Source organism: Wyeomyia smithii, chromosome 2 (genome assembly GCF_029784165.1).
Source record: "Wyeomyia smithii strain HCP4-BCI-WySm-NY-G18 chromosome 2, ASM2978416v1, whole genome shotgun sequence".
Classification (NCBI taxonomy): Eukaryota; Metazoa; Arthropoda; class Insecta; order Diptera; family Culicidae; genus Wyeomyia; species Wyeomyia smithii.
Window position 1 is genome coordinate 33,232,979 of NC_073695.1, and position 18,079 is coordinate 33,251,057.

General features: G+C 37.1%; 1 protein-coding gene across 10 annotated transcripts in view; it reads right to left on the reverse strand.

Annotated features, from left to right (window-relative positions):
* Window positions 1-5,139, reverse strand: part of LOC129720570 (uncharacterized) — a 116,219-nt gene extending 111,080 nt beyond the window's left edge. For 2 of the 10 annotated variants that reach the window (XM_055672059.1, XM_055672050.1), the window contains exons 1-2: window positions 5,009-5,139; window positions 4,115-4,450 (exon numbers count right to left, since the gene is read on the reverse strand). The gene's annotated coding sequence lies outside the window, so the exon portion shown is untranslated. The other 8 variants (XM_055672056.1, XM_055672052.1, XM_055672053.1 and 5 more) reach the window with 8 other exon arrangements.
* Window positions 5,140-18,079: the final 12,940 nt, after the last annotated feature.

The following is an 18,079-nucleotide window of genomic DNA, read 5'->3' on the forward strand; positions in this document are numbered from 1 at the left end:
CACGCATATAGGGGGGAGAGGGGGTTAAGCAAATCGTGACCATTTGTGACGTAGGGGGAAGGGGGGGGGGGTTAAGGTTGTGTGACGTCACATGAAAATATTTAAAAATGAAAAATGGCTGGAGAAATTGTTTAGTTAACCTCTTTTTTATTCACAACCTTTTGATTAATAATCAAACTGAAACTGATTAGACAAAAACAATAACAGCAAAGCTAATTCTCCTGAAACTGGTTGCTTCAAGGCATCAGCAGAAAGTCCTGATTCCCCAAATGGGTCTGACGCAGTGTTGCCACATTTTCATCTGTACTAGCTGCAAATAATCTATTTATTTGTACTATTTCTGACAAAAATCTGTTCCATTGGAACATTGTTGTTTATTTTGTAAACCTGTGATAAAAAAACTTCAACGACGTTTGTTCATTCTTTTGAGAAAACTGTGACTGCATTGACTCTGTCAATATTAGTTCTGAACTTCTAGCTCGCTCGTCTATGAAACTTTTAGATCGCGAGATCGCGTTCACTGTTTCATTACTGAGTCTGTTACAAAGTTTAGTCTAACATTTTCTAGCCATTTGAAAAATCTGTACTTATCCGTACTTTTCACAAAAACCTGCAAACTGTACAGTATAGAATCTGTACCGAAAAAATGTGTACGTTGTGAAAAATTTGTACAATTGGTAACAATACGTACGTTCAGAAAAATTTGTACAATTGGTAACAATAGTGGTCTAAACTCGAAAAATCGTGATCGTTTTAGATTTGACTGTGAAATATTGATTTCATGTACCCAGTGTCTTCAGCAAGTTTATTCCATATTACAAGGCATTTCTTTTGGCGTTTTCGTTTTTTTTATCAATCCCCTTAGTAGTAAGATATAAAAACTAATTTTTCTAATATTCAAAATACCAGATTGCTTTCTTCAGCAAAGTTGTAGGAAAATCTATAACAAAAAGAATCTGTAATCTTCTATTTGTACGTCTGATATGACGAAATAGAGTTTTACGAGGAACACTCCTCAGAATTAGTTTTTCGTCCATAACTTTTTTTGTAATCGTCGAAACAATTCAATTCATGTTCTAAGATTTTGTTCATTCTGCTAAACCTTGCCATTTTGCAGAATATATTGGTTTAATATTTCTTTCTGTTGTAAAGATATTTCTAGTTTTTTGCTGAAAATAGCCATATTTTGAGTCCATATTTCTCCGAAGGTTGCAGATAGTAGCAAAGCAGACTGTATGCGTTTGAAAGTTTGTCAAAAGAACTGCATTACTCAAAAGAGTTCAACTGTTTCTAATTGTATCCAACCGAGTACTGAATGAAAGAAAAAGACCCCACAAAATTAGTTTTTTGTTCATAACTTTTTCTTTAATCGTCGAAACAGTTCAAGATGTTCTAAGATTTTGTTCATTCTGCTAAACCACGCATTTTTGTAGAATATATTGGTTTGATATTTTCATTTGTTGAAAAGATTTTTTCTAGTTTTTTTGCTGAAAATAGCCAATATTTCACAGGCAAATCTGAAACGATCACGATTTTTCGAGTTTAGAACACTGTGCAATGGTCTGACGAGCTCGAGTTGATGCATAATTATTACATGGTTATGAATAAAGTTTCCATTGACATATCTTAGGCTACTGAAACCTATTCGATTACAGCAATCGGAGACCATTTCTAGAAGCCGTGGAATTTAATAACGATGAGCAAAATATTATTTTCTGTTTTTTTTTGTTAATTTCTCTTCGGACATTAGGCAAAGCACTCCGATTCGTAATTTAACCATATGCTTATACGATACAAACTTCGTAGCCGACTGTGTTAACCTACGAGACAATTGCGGGGCTAGCGCTACAACCCTACGGACACTAACAGTTTCGTCCGAGCCAGGATTCCAACTTACAATGACTGACTCGTTAGGTCAGTATGGAACCTCAAGGCATTTTGGGACAGGATACTCACGGTTCAATTTTCTAGTAGGGGAGGGAAGTTACTGTGACGTGACGTACTTATTCTGGGGGGGTCGTCAATGTGTGACAAAATGTGACGAGGGGCGGAGGGAGAGTAAAATTTAATCAAAATTTGCGTGACGTGCTTAATGCATGTCGCCTAAGAGAACGAGAAAAATCCCACGTCATATGCAAGTGGCAATCCGCAATGTAGAATAATTAAACAATCTTGCCGGATGTCACTGATATGATACTCCAATGGCACTTTTTGCCGCCCCAAATTTTTTGATTGTGAAGTAGTTAATATTTTTCTGACACTCGCCGATTCTTGATTTTTTACTTTTCATCTTGGATCGAAAATCAAGATCGTGCCAGTACAGCAAACGAAAACGGCAAAGAAATGTTCCGTTTTCTTTTCCTTCGTGTCGTCATTTCCGAAGTGCCGTCTCCACTGAGAATTTCTAATTTCTATTAAAAGCCTGGTACAAAAGGTAGCAAATATCAATTTCACTTTCATTTCTATTCCTACGACAGTACCATACGGACGGTAAGGTCTGGTCGTGGCCTTGGGTATGGAATGCTTAGGCTGCTAGAAGCTGCCGTGACGTAAGAACAACAGAACAATGATATATATATATATAAAAGCTCAGGAGCCTGAATACCCGTTTGAATCGTGCTGGCATCCAGTCCAAGCCTATTCCACATTCCTTGTAAGAGTCCCTCCATAAACAAACCTGTTGGAACCTTCACTCGTTCAAAGTGTAACGTATTCAATACTCAAGAACACTGAGCAGAAGGCTTAAATATTTGGGTTGTCAGTACTAGCTACGGTCGAAAGGTATTTTAATCTAGATTTTTATTCGGATATCTACCAAGTGGAAGCACCAATCTATTTATTCAATAAACGATTCTGTAACTTTTGCTTCGCTAAATCGCCAAAACTTCATCTGCTTTTTTCTGATAAAGTATAAAACTATCGTAGTTCCACGTCAACCACGCGTTTCTTGGATATCTCCCTCCTACTATTTTCCATGTTGAGCTTAGCTTTTAATAATTTTTTAGCTTTTTTCAGGAACAATTTCGCGCCATTCTAACTCAGTTTTTCTTTGGTCTTAGTATTTCAAAACATTTTGTTGTAGTTCTAAAGTTCAATATGAGTTATTTTTGTCTGGCCTTTTCGCTATATTTATTGGAATTTTTTATGGCGTTTTGCTTAGGTATTCTGAAGTCGATTTAGTTTTTTTGGTATTTTCTCTTCTCGTCTATAAAATCGTTTTTTTTAGTATGTGAGCCTAATTTGGTGTTGTTTAAGTGCACCAACGCAAACACGGTCGAATGACTCTATTAGAAGAAGAATTATTGGGAACGCAATTTGTGATCATTTTCTTTTCTTGCCTTCGGAAGCATTTTTTCGCCATTTTGAGTTCAATTTTGAATTATTTTCTTTGATAACCTTTGGTTTAAAATCATTTTTTCGCCACTTTTAACTTAATTTGGCATTTCGGTCTTTAGAAATGCTGCGATTTTTCACCATTCATATTTTAAAACACATGCGAAACATATAATTAGCGTTTATTTTTAGTTTCCCAAATAGCAGGGCATGTGACAATTTAAAAAACATAAACCTCAACCAAATAAAACTACCCAACTGGCATCGCTGGCCGTCGGCTGTTATGCTCTGGTAAATGTGAAAATACAAGATAATGCTGCCTCCCCCATACTCCCATAGCATGCAGCCTGATATGATAAAATTAAGGAGGTGGGAGAGTGGGTGGTGCTTCCGAATCTATTTCTCCTGCCTGGGCTCGCAATGACACTGGAGCTGTGTGGAGTATGATGCGATGGTTTGATAAGATTACATAGAAGCGACAGAACAGAACAGATGGCAGTCTGTATAGTCGGGGCATGTTTCGTAACACCTTTGAGGTTCACATGGTAAATTCAAGCATCGAAAGGTACACGAAAAGACAATTTTGGCTTCTGCTGTTGGCGATTTATGTGGGGAAGCTTAGTATCCGCTGGAGTGGAATGTTTTGCTTTTAAATTAAATTATATAACCTTTTTTTTCGCTTGCTCATCATCGCTGCCGGAGCAAACATGTCTGTACGGACCGAAAGGTCAGAAAGGTATTCCAGCGATAATAATAGTCCTGCAGGAAGGGCACCGCTTACCTGTGTTGCTATCTTTTCTTGTCCTCTACGTAGCAGCAGCTTTTCTTTGGATGCGTTGAAATATTTTTAGCGTTCACTTTGTCGTATTCGAATCAGTTTTCTACGATCAAATTCTGCGGTTTGATGGGTGGCTTGGGAACCGCGCACTCTGTCTCGATTCATCAAACTTAAAGCATATATACCACACAATCTGTAGGATTTTTAATCCGTACGTCTACTCAAAATTTACTCTATTATCTAATGAACAACTTTCACCGCAAATTTGGGAACGGTTTAACGATTTCCTTCACACATTCTGTGCTTTTGATCACAATCACTGTAGAGCATTAATTAGAACTAAAGAAACATGAAACAGTGGAGAAAATTAAACTTTACTAGATGAAAAGGGGACATAGGACACAAAGTTTTGCTTCCGCATCACTGCTTTTGTGTTGAGCTTACATAGTGATCCTGCCTATGGATTTGCACAGTTTATTTCGAGCTTTGTTTTGATGACACTGATTGCGATGATAATGGTTTAAAGTAAATCATGCAACTAATAGAATGAAAAAAGTTGGCTCACTAAAAAAACTCTCATCATTGCGAAACAGGGGTTTACTCAGTGATGATGCTGTGGATTTTTTTTTCAAACCGTCGACATCAAACGGCTATTATAGTTTAGCACTACTTTTTACTGCAGCCTCAGGATGCATCAGATCTGTTAACCACTCACACTGAACAACAAACATTTCAAGCAAAAATCCACAAAGCACAACATTAGTAACGGCAAATCGCCTCAAAGCCACACTAGCATTCACTCTGGTAGCACAGATTCTGGACAGAACTGTAGGGGAGCACATCTGCAGGAGCTGCTGATTGTGGGACGGGGGGATGCTGCAGGTGGTGAATACCCACTTTATGTTCTAACTCTGCTGAACGGGGTGCAAACAGCGTAGCACGTGGTGGCTACGTCTACGACAACCGCCTACGCACTGCAACGGCGACAATGTTACTCACTCGAAAGTAGCCCTGGCGTTGGCGAAAATGGTCGTCCCGACTAATGGTGCTCTCGTGTGTCTCGCAGTTTTCACTTTCGGTCGTGCTCGTTTGGGAATCATCGTGTGCAGCCGGGTCCGACAAGCCTCTTAGTCGCTCTCTCTATCTCTCTCTCATACTTTTTCACTGGCTGTGGAATCAACCGGCTTGGGAATGCTTTTGCAGGCAGCAGCCAGCCTGTTGTGGTACAAACAAGAGCGAGAGTGTTTTTCCAACCCGAAAATCAGGTCTTGTTTACCACCCACTGTCCACGCTCAGGAGGCACATCGTCCACACTCGAACACATCCACCCAGGACCTCCGTTACACCGACCTGTCAGCACTTTTGCCCATGTGTTTCGGGAGAAAACTCCTGCCAGATGGTGGTCCTTACACAATACTTGCTTAGCTCGGAAAATCTCTCTCGCACGAGCCCGAGCCCGTACTGCTAGGAGATCCCCATTATTTCCACTACGCTCAGCTGCTCAAACAGATGCTGCATCGTATTTGTAGTAACCGTACCTAGTAAAGACGCTGGTAGTAGTAAAATCGTGGTTTGCAGCTCACTTGGAATCCGAACAATCAGAATCAAGTCCCGGAAATTCCACCGAACTATGTGCAGAGTACAGGCCAGTTTATGCTACTTGTGACCGTGAATTCCACCATTCCCGCAGACACCATAGCCTAGAACTTGTTTTTTTTTTTTGGTTTGAAGGTTGAGTCGGATTAGCGAAATGACATACCTCCCATATAAGTACCTGCATTGATTCTCTACCATGGATACGCTCTCAAACTTGCAGCATAATTAAGTTCAATTTATGCTATAAGTACTTCACATTATTGTTCGATATTGCTTTCCAACGTTCCGTTCCACGACCTTTCACCGGTGGCTTGGGAAGAAATTGATATTGGAAAGACGAAATCATAAATCGAAACTTTATAACATATATACGATAAGCGTGTGGCTGGCAAATCGAATATTTTTACAGGAGATCAGAATGCTGGTCACGGTTCTCCTGTGCGTATGAATACAATACATCGGATTTTCTTTGCGCGTGCGAAAATCTTTCGTTTCATTGTCCCAAACGAGTAAAAAATTAATTTCACTGCTTGGTGCACGGATTCTTTAAGCCAATGTATTTTGTAGGATATGTACTGCCTTTCTATGCTTATTTATCCTATACTCCTTTTGTCGATTTTTATTTTAAATCGCAAAACAAATTATTTTTATGTATGGTTTCGGCAGGTTGTCTATATACAGCAGCCCAATGCAAAATCTGCTAAGGAAAACCGTTGCCCAAGTAGTCCTATTTCTATGTTTTGAAAGTTGACCTGATTTCGTACATAAATTGTGAGTAAAGGACAGCACAAAGAGCAACCAGCGGAATTGCTCTAATTTTCCCCAATGTTGATGTGGCTTCGCATCATTCAACTTTTGCGTGTAGTCATATATCTCCAAAAAATATTTTTTTCTAGACTGGTAATTCAAATTAGACTCAATTTTTGACGATCGTTACTTCCGTATGCGCATTTCTAAAACTAAATTCATTTGTTTCTGTAACACGAACTTTCTGTTGAAAAACCTCAGATACAGATGGTTAGACTGAGGTTCAACTTTTAAAACTGATCCTCCTTTGTATTTATTTTCGCTGGAGCTGGTTACTATTTAAAAATCAAAATGGAAAACAGAAAAATATATATTTTACCCCATCGCATCGAGCACAAATTTAGTTCTTTTTACCCTTTACGTTTCAGAAACTGTTAGAGGTGAATATGGAATTTCAGGGGTATGTACAGTAAAAAATAATAGGTGTCAGCATATTTGAACAGAATATTTGTGTGAGACTGCTTACCTTATGGGCAATGAATAGAGAAATGCTTTCTGTCGAAATTTATGGTATTTTCTCCCCGAGCGAAAAAATAATCTCATTGAATAATATTTTAAGGGGCAAAAATAATGGGTGTAAAGTAAACATATTTTGGCCTTTAGTAGGGGTTTTTGGCCATTCTGAGCTCAATGTGGGATCATTATCTATTTTGTTCTTTTCTGGCCTTTAGAAGGGGTTTTCGGCCATTCTGAGCTTAATTTGGGATCATTTTCTATTTCGGCCTTTTCTGGCCTTCATAAGTGGTTTTTGGCCATTCTGAGCTTAATTTGGGATCATTTTCTATTTTGGACTTTTCTGGCCTTTAGAAGGGGTTTTCAGCAATTCTTAGCTTAATTTGGGGTAATTATCTATTTTGGCCTTTTCTGGCCTTTAGAAGGGGTTTTCGGCCATTCTGAGCTCAATTTGGAATCATTTTCTATTTTGGACTTTTCTGGCCTCTAGAAGGGGTTTTCAGCCATTCTGAGCTTAATTTGGGATCATTTTCTATTTTGGCCTTTTTTGGCCTCTAGAAGGGGGTTTCAGCCATTCTGAGCACAATTTGTGATCATTTTCTATTTTGGTCTTTTCTGGCCTTTAGAAGGGGTTTTCGGCCATTCTGAGCTTAACTTGAGATCATTTTCTAATTTTCTTTTCTGGCCTTAAGAAGGCACGGTGTCTCTGGTCGAGGAAACTTATCCGAAAAAAATTAGTATCACTCTTATACTCACCATTCGAAAACTCAAGGTGTCCCCTTTAATATGCTACTGAAATTGAAATGTTATATCGGCGGGTCCAGAACAATTTTTTTCAAACATTTTTTTGTAATTGAAAATCAGGTGGAATGGGAACTTATCAAGGGATTTAGGTGCTGGGGGGCCCGATCAGATAGTGTTGAAACCTTCAAGTTTTGTTTTTTCATATAATGAAACAATATTTGGCATAATCTTAGATTTTTTGAAAAGGGTAAAGTGGGGTAGAAAAGACACGAAAATTTTGAGTTCAAAAACTGCTGAAAAGACAAAAAAAAACCTATAACTATTATCTCAAGAGCTTTTATTGGACGTATTCAAAAAGTGCACCGTTTGAAAAAAAGTGATTTTTTTATAACAAGGATTAGGCTATCATTTGAACCTGTTACACAAGGAGCGAACTCCATTTTGTACCTACATTTAAAATGCTGGCATATCAGGCTATAGCTCTATAACATCCCAGTCTCAAATTGGTTTAAAAAATTGACCTCAAAAAAAAAAAACTCGGGTTCGGGTCGGGTTCGGGTTTCCCAAAAATAAAATTTTCGGGTTCGGGTTTGATCGGAAAAAAAAGTTTCGGGTTCAGGTCGGGTTCGGGTTTTAACCGAAAAAAAGTTCAGGTACGGGTTTGACAAAAGCCAAACTCTACCATCTCTAGTAGCCAGTACTTCAAACATTCTTAATGGTACAATAACATACCGAATTGCAGAAAAATCGGTGCATTCTACTCAAAGTTACAGTAACATTATGATTTTAGCAGCACTTGGACATTTGAGTTTAAAATGCCATTTCACCAGGCCCAGATTTAGAGGGAGGGGGGGGGCAAATGCCCCAGGCCTTTCGACACGAGGGGCCTCCTGGTTCTAGACCAGACGTGAATACAGGTTGGAGACCTTTTTTTGTTTTGCTCGTCACCTTTCAGCGAAGCGTTAAATCATTTCAACTAGTTTTTTTGAGAAAAGAGGCCCCACGAAAATTTCTGTCCCGGGCCCCCAACACCTGAGTCCCGCTCTGCATTTCACTCCATTAACTCCTTTCCCAAAAAACTTATATGTACAAATTATTTCATGGATGAACAAACCCTGGAGTTTTAAGCTCGACTGGATAGAAATTCGATTTTTGAAGAAATCAATCAAATCAAAATCAATGTAATCAAAGTCACAACATTTTATTTGTTTTCAGCTGATTTTCGACTTCAAATTTTAAAGGGTCTTTTTTACCCCTCTTAACCCTTTTCAAAAAATCTGATATTATGTAAAGCTTTGTTTTGTTATATAAATAAAAACAACCCTGAATATTTCAGTACGATCAGAGAACACTGATAACTTTTTGTATTTCTGAAACATATTATTTATTTCCATTTCACTAGTTTTCCAATTGCAAATATATGTTCGAGAACAAATTGTAGAACATTTCAATTTTGGTAGTATATTGAAGGGGACAGCTCAAGCTTTCGAATGACGAGTATTAGAGCGATACGAATTTTTTTGGATAAGTTCTTCAACCAGAGACACCGTGAAGGGGTTTTCGGCCATTCTGAGCTTAATTTGGGATCATTCTATATTTCGGCCTTTTCTGGCCTTTAGAAGTGGTTTTTGGCCATTCTGAGCTTAATTTGGGATCATTTTCCAATTTCGGCCTTTTCTGGCCTCTAGAAGGGGTTTTTGGCCATTGTTAGCTTAATTTGGGGTAATTATCTATTTTGGCCTTTTCTTGCCTTTAGAAGGGGTTTTCGGGTATTCTGAGCTTAATTTGTGATAATTTTCTATTTTGGACTTTTCTGGCCTTTAGAAGGGGTTTTTGGCCATTCTGAGCTTCATTTGGGATCATTTTCTAATTTGGCATTTTCTGGCCTTTAGAAGGGGTTTTCGGCCATTCTGAGCTTAATTTGGGATCATTTTCTATTCCTAATCCGATGTTTTAAAATTGTTCTTATAGGTATTCTAAATCATAATCAACAACTTTCGAGTTATTTTTAACTGAATTTTTTTTTATGCGGTCCTTATCCACCGCATAATAAAAGTTTTTTTTCAATAATGCTGTGGAAACATTGTTTTGTAGCTACACGTTAAGTTTCAAATGATTTTTTTTATGCGATTTTTTTTGTGCGGTCCCTATCCCTCGCACAAAAACAGGTTTGACTGTATTTCATAAGTTGGGTTCATGCTTGTCATTCTTCTCAGTATGTGGAAAGAGTGGAGAAACAATTCATCGCGCACTTCCCTTTTAGTATGTGCCTGCGTGTAGCAAATGCCTTCACCACACTGCTTCTTTCTCCACTCCAAAGTGTCTCAATCAACTAACAGAGAGACAAACACACTTCCAGCTCACCCCACAAGGTCGTGGTAAACCGAGCTATTGGCATCCCTATACCGAATAACAGTGAATGACAATGAACTCGTGTCCTGGGCACAATCTCATTTGTGCCCGCTGTCAGCTGCCATATAAAGGTGTATGAGAAGTGGCGGTGGTATGCTAACTTGTTTACACATACGTTGAGATGTTAGCCCTTGAAACCTGGCGCGATGCCATATAGGGGTGTGGTAAACATTTTAGCCCTGATACGAAACAGCTGATCAAATACTACAATATGAAGGTGGAGCTATAAAAAAAAAATAGCAGAAACCATCGGCTGTTCACAGTAGTTAAAAAAAATCGTCGAAATACCAGAAGAAATCAGAAACACGAAGGTGTAAAAAAAACTTGTTCTAGGAATGACCGCCGAATACTGAAATTCGTAAAAAATATGCATTCCTCACATCTATAGCCATCGAAATGGAACTTGAATTGTAGGTGACGTCTAAAACCATCCGGAACCGTCTGCTTTATTGTAAATACCGTGCTCGTGCTACCACAAAAACTCCTTTCGCATGGGGAAGATTTTGCAAAAAAGACTGGTGCATTTGTAAATATCATCTGTCCGATTTTTTAACTATATTTTGTGAGCAGCCGATGGGTAGAATCTCCCAGACGGTATCGAGGTACGATGCTGGCCTAACAAGACAGTCGTCGTGGGTTCGAGACTCGGCTCAGGAGAAACTGTTAGCACATACATAAGACATACGTAACACTCAGTAAGAAATCTTCCAGAAAAGTTGGTACAAAATGAACTACTCGAAAGTACCAACCTCTGTAAAAAGAACCTCTGTTTGAGTAGTTTATGGAGGTTGTGTACCTGCGCAGCCCTGCATTTGTCTCGTTCCCACTCGAAAAATGCAGCATTGATTTTGTAAACAACTTTTTGACAGCTTCTTAAGGGATTTTGTTTTGGGCTCGAGTAGAGCCGCGATGAAGAAAATTCATTCCGTTCATTTTCGTCGAGCAGTTCATACTGGTGTTGGTGACGGGTGATGTGGGGCAAAGAGTACCAAAAAAAATCGCCAGTGTTACGTATGTCTAAGTATGTGCTGTTAGTGTCAATAGGATCGTAGCAATTGGGTTGTTTAGCTTTATAAGTTTTTTATATCAGCTGAAAGCGCAGCATTTTCTAAGCAAAACGTGATTTTCAAAAATTTTCTATCGTTGTCATTCAATTTTCAAATCACGAATTAAAACTGCTCGACTAAAAAACTGTTTTCGTACCATAATGGATCATTTTTATACTGGCCCTGTTGAAATTAAATATGGTTGTAAAAATAAGACGAACACACAAGGTAACCAATTTATACAGTACGTGTTTATATCCATTGAAACCAGATTTTGAGAACCGGAAGCTGAGAGATTCCTTGCACCTGAGGCAGTCGGCGCTACTTCGAAAATTAATGCTGATTAATTAATGCTCCCTAGTGATTCTTCGAGGGTAAACAACAAGCATGTTTATAGTAGCAATACTCAGAGGGAAAGATATGCGGAGAGAATGTTGTGAACCAAACGAACATGTCAAAATCCGAGCCAAACGAACAAGAAACACATTGAGAGGTATTGCAATTAGGTACAATAAAGGATATATTAATTTTCACACGTTTTTCATGTTCTACTGCTAAACAAAGAATTGAGAATGCTCCAAAATTGCTTTATCACAGTGATTTTTAACAAACCTGGTCAACGAAATAATGATCAAATAAGGTGGGAGTATATAAAATTAAATATAAACATAAAATTTAATACTCCCCAGGACTTCCACCACATACATAAGACATACGTAACACTCAGGAAGAAACCTTCCAAAAAAGTTGGTACAAAATGAACTACTCGAAAGTACCAACCTCTGTAAAAAAAACCTCTGTTTGAGTAGTTTATGGAGGTTGTGTACCTGCGCAGCCCTGCATTTGTCTCGTTCCCACTCGAAAAATGCAGCATTAATTTAGTAAACAACTTTTTGACAGTTTCGTAAGGGATTTTGTTGAGGGCTCGAGTAGAGCCGCTATGAAGAAAATTCATTCCGTTCATTTTCGTCGAGCAGTTCATACTGGTGTTGGTACCGGGTGATGTGGGGCAAAGAGTACCAAAAAAAATCGCCAGTGTTACGTATGTCTAAGTATGTGCTTCCACCGTCACAATCAGTTATACGAGTCGAATGAAAAAAAAGTCAACATTGCGCTTTGAGAAAAATCTGGCACCTCTGACAAATTTGTACCCAAAATTAGGTACCTATTACCATTTTATTGAGCTGTTGCGTTGTTTTCAACAATTTGTATGCGCATTATTCACCTGAACCAGTGAAAACATTCAGGTTTACGTAAATTTACATTGTTTTTACGCGTTCGCTTGGTAATATTTTCTTTGTGTGTAGTTCCCAATTGGGTACTAAAGTTTTAAACGGTATTCTGATTTTTATATATCAGCTGAAAGAGTGCATTTTTCTGAGCAAAACGTGATTTTTGAAAAATGTTTATCGTTTTCCTACGATTTTTAAATGAAGAATAAAAAACTGCTCGAAATGCCTAAAATGACAGTTCTCTCATATACCGTACATGGGCGAAACGTCAACTAAGACGTTTCGACCAGTTTTTATTATTCTTCATTTAAATATCGAAGGAAAACGATAAACACTTTTTAAAAATCACGTTTTGCTCAGAAAACGCGGCTTTTTAAAATGACATATAAAAACTGGTATAGCTTTAGGACCCAATTGGGTTGTTTAGCTATTCACGGATTTTTGATTTTTATATATCAGCTAAAATAATGTAATTTTCTGAGTACAACGTGATTTTTTTAAACTTTATATCATTGTCCTTCGAGTTTTAAATGAAGAGTTTAAAATTGCTCTCAATCACTACAATGACAGTTGGTACATGGGTGAACCACATACATAAGACATACGTAACACTCAGGAAGAAATCTTCCCAAAAAGTTGGTACAAAATGAACTACTCGAAAGTACCAACCTCTGTAAAAAAAACCTCTGTTTGAGTTGTTTTTGAAGGCAGTGTTCCTGCGCAGCCCTGCATTTGTCTCGTTCCTACTCGAAAAATGCTGCATTGATTTTGTGAATAACTTTTTGACAGTTCCTTATGGGATTTTCTTTGGGGCTCGATAAGGCCGAGAAAAAGAAAATTCATTTTGTTCATTATTTATCGAGCAGTTTGACAGGGCGAGGTACGGAGTACTATGGGGCAACGTGTACCAGAAAAAAAACACCAGTGTTACGTATGTCTTATGTATGTGGGTGAACTGTCATTGTAGCCATTTCGAGCAGTTTTATTTCGTGATTTTAAAATTGTAGGACAACGATAGAAATTTTTTGAAAATCATGTTTTGCTTAGAAAATGCAGCTCTTTCAGCTGATACAAAAAAAAAACTGATATAGCTAAACAACCCAATTTCACGGTGTTTTCATCGCTTATCTCTCTCTCTCTCTCTGAGTATCTCTAGCAACAATTGTCATTGTAGCGATTTAGAGCGATTTTTATTCTTCGTTTAAAAATCGAAGGACAATGATATTGAAATTAAAAAAATCGTGTTTTGCTCAGAAAATTATACTCTTTTAGCTTATATAAAGAAATCAGAAATCCATGAATAGCTAACAGAAAAAGACTTAACGTAAGTCTATCTCACCTCATAATTGTTAACCTTAACTAGCATTAAATTTGTAACCAAATGCTGATATATACCTTACAGGAAAATAATAATCCCTGCTATTAGTAAACCCCAAGTTACGGTCGTTTTAGTTAGGGATTATTATTCCGAAATTTATCCCAACGGTTGGAAATTTCCAACAGACGATATTTCGGAGCCCAAAAGGAGAGTTCTTCGATTCCAAAGTGCAACTTTACTGATGGGTTGGGAGCAGTTTTTGAGCGAAGTAAGCTTCCGCTGGTTTCCATCGACAAAAGCGTCGAAGTCAATGAATTGTAAACAAAAGTTTTTAGAAAAATTGTTACCTCGAGTTTACGAATACTCCTCGGAGATGACCACGATGTGTTTTAGTAGCGACAATTTGACGGATTTTCTGGATAAAAATGAATGGCCGGCAAGCTCCCAAATGAACTTTTTTCTCTGTTCTTACATGATGTTGAAGCTTACTAATTGCAAGATCTTTAACTTGGAACAGTTTGAGGCGTGCCGCCTGTGACGTTTGAAGTGGTAAAGCAAATAGTTTTTAGCTAATTTCTTCATTCTTTTGGGTCAGTGGAAATCTATGCAGGAATAGAGAATCGATATTGCGATTTACGATGCAAGATAGAGATGCCAGATAGCTCCAGGTGGGCTTTGGGAATGAAGAAGTTCGCTATAACTATTGAGATCTGCAGTAGATGTTCACAAATTTACCACAAAAGATCAACATAATGGTAGTCCAAACAAATCTAAAAATAAAAGGTGAAAAGTATTTTCAATAAAATATACTCTGATACTAAATGTGTTTTTTTTTTTTTTTTTTAAGGGGGGATTTGTTAGTAGCTTAAGTATTTATGATTAATATTAGTAAATAATGAGTATGTGTGTCCAATCACAAATGGTGACTTCTCAACACTGTAAGAAATTTGTAATTTTATTTGTTAGGATTTGTTTGCTTTCGCAATTAGGACTTATCATTCGTAGGGATTTAAACCTACTTGTCAGAAAAGGGGAAGTAAACTTACAACTAACTTAATTGCTAACTTATTGGCTATAAAGAGAGCTTATCGTAGCAATTGAGGATTGCAACGATTTTTGTCGAAAATTGTTAATAATTTTATTTGACATAGCTTCTAATGGTTCAACACCAGTAAGTCTATGTAATTCGAGTGTACCAAACCAAGGAGGACGCTTCAAAATCATTTTCAGAATTTTATTCTGAATCCTTTGAAGCGTTTTCTTCCTTGTTGAACAGCAACTTGACCAGATCGGTACAGCATAAAGCATTGCTGGTCTAAAAATTTGTTTGTAAATCAAAAGTTTGTTCTTTAAACAAAGTTTAGAATTCCTGTTAATGAGAGGATATAAACATCTCGTATATTTGATGCACTTGGCTTGTATACTCTCAATGTGCTCTTTGAAAATAAGTTTTTTATCATAAATTAGTCCCAAGTACTTAACCTTGTCGGACCAACTTAAAATAACCCCATTCATCTTGACAACGTGATTATTGTTTGGCTTGAGGAAAGAAGCCCTAGGCTTATGCGGAAAAATTATCATTTGAGTTTTAGAAGCATTGGGAGAGATTTTCCACTTTTGCAAGTAGGAAGAAAAAATATCTAAACTTTTCTGCAATCGACTGCATATGACACGAAGACTTTTTCCTTTTACGGAAATGCTTGTGTCATCGCAGAACAATGACTTTGTGCATCCTGGAGGCAAATCAGGAAGATCTGAAGTGAATATGTTGTACAGGACTGGACCCAAGACTGAACCTTGAGGTACACCTGCTCTGACAGGAAATCTATCAGATTTTGAATTCTGATAGACAACCTGCAGAGTTCGATCAGTAAGATAATTTTTTAAAATTTTGATTAGGAAAATTGGAAAATTAAAAGTTTGCAATTTCGCAATCAAACCTTTATGCCAAACACTGTCGAATGCTTTTTCTATGTCTAAAAGAGCAGCTCCAGTGGAATAACCTTCAGATTTGTTAGCTCGTATCATATTAGTAACTCTGAGCAATTGATGAGTTGTGGAATGCCCATGGCGAAATCCAAACTGTTCATTTGCAAAAATTGAATTTTCGTTGATGTGTGACATCATTCTGTTAAGAATAATTCTCTCAAACAGTTTACTTATTGAAGAAAGCAAACTGATTGGTCGATAACTTGAAACTTCAGCTGGGTTCTTATCCGGTTTTAAAATGGGAGTAATTTTTGCATTTTTCCATAATTTGGGAAAATATGCAATTTTGAAGCAGCAATTAAAAATTTTTACTAAAAATTCCATTGTGCTTTCAGGGAGATGTTTGATTAGTATATTAAAGATTCCATCGTCACCAGGTGCTTTCATATTTTTGAAATTTTTAATAATTGATTTAATCTCATTCAAGTTAGTTTCAATTATTTCTGCAGGTAAAAAATTCTGGGAAGAAATTAAATCAAATTGACGTGTGACTTCATTTTCAATTGGACTCACAAAATTAAAATTTGAGTTATGAACACTCTCAAACTGCTGAGCAAGTCTTTGAGCCTTTTGTTCATTGGATACAAGAAAACGTTCACCATCTTTTAAAACTGGAATAGGCTTTGAAGGTTTCTTAAGAATCTTCGACAGCTTCCAAAATGGTTTTGAATATGGTTTCAATTTTTCAACTTTAGTCTCAAAATTTTGATTTCTCAGAAGAGTAAATCTATGTTTAATCTCTTTCTGTAAATCTTTATAAATAGTTTTAAAAACAGGGTCACGAGAACGTTGATATTGACGTCTGCGGACATTTTTCAAACGAATTAGAAGTTGAAGATTTTCGTCAATTATTGGTGAATCAAATTTCATTTGAGCCTTTGGAACAGAATAATTCCTGGCATCAACAATTGCACATTTTAATGCTTCCAAAGCGGAATCAATATTCACTTCGTTTTGCAAATCAAGCTCATTATTGAAATTTCTCTCAATATGAGTTTTGTATCTTTCCCAATTAGCCTTGTTATAATTAAAAACAGAGCTCATAGGGTTTAAAACTGATTCATGTGATAAAGAAAAAGTTATTGGAAGATGATCAGAATCAAAGTCAGCATGTGTGATCAAATCACTACATACATGACTTTGATCTGTAAGCACCAAATCAATTGTTGAAGGGTTTCTTACAGAAGAAAAGCATGTAGGACTATTCGGAGACAAAATAGAATAGTATCCTGAAGAACAATCGTTGAATAAAATTTTGCCATTGGAATTACTTTGAGAATTATTCCATGAACGATGTTTAGCGTTAAAATCGCCGATTATGAAAAATTTCGAACGATTTCTGGTGAGTTTTTGTAAATCACCTTTAAAATAATTTTTGAGCTCGCGTGTGCATTGAAATGGTAAATATGCTGCGGCAATAAATAAAATGCCAAGTTCAGTTTGAACTTCAATTCCCAAAGTTTCAATAACTTTCGTCTCAAGATGGGGAAGAGCACGATGTTTGATTCGGCGATGAATAACAATTGCAACTCCACCGCCGGAACCCTGAATCCTATCATATCTATGAACCACGTAATTGGGATCATATTTTAATTTCATGTTAGGTTTCAAAAATGTTTCAGTAATAATTGCAATATGCACATTATTTACTGTTAAAAAGTAGCCTTCAATGAGCGAGCATTCCAATTTAATATTTTAATTGTTTTATTTAAAATCATTGCTAAATTTTAAATTAGAAACAATTTTAATAGTAAAATTTGTGCCTATTTGAATGGCTTCAAACATTGATTTTGCCTGCAACATGGCGTTCATAAGATCGAACATTGCCTGTTGCAAAAAAGAAAGTTTACCTGCCGTAATAGGCCCCAGGCAGTTGACATTAGAAAAAATATTTTCGGCAGCAATATTAGCTGGAGTGATAGGTGTACAATTATTTTCTAGCCTGTTTTGCTTACCCATATTAACGGGCATTTTCGAACTACCAACACTAGGCGGTATAATGTTCGAACTACCTGTAACCTGTGCATAAGTTAAACGGGTATGCAAAGGAGTAGGTAAACTATGCGTCACTGGTACGCTTGGAGAATTTTGTTTTGAAGTAGGTTTTAATTGAGAAATTGAATTTTGTTTACCTTGCCTTGCCTTAACAATTGCTAAACGGACTGGGCATTGATAAAAATTTGACATATGGTTGCCGTTACAATTCGCACAGCGAAAATTTTTACTCTCTTTCACAGGACATGTGTCCTTTTTGTGAGAAGAGTCTCCACAATTAAGACATTTTTGGTCCATGTTACAGAATTTGGAACCATGGCCATAACGTTGGCAAGTACGGCATTGGGTGATATGCTTTTCACCTCCGCCATACTTC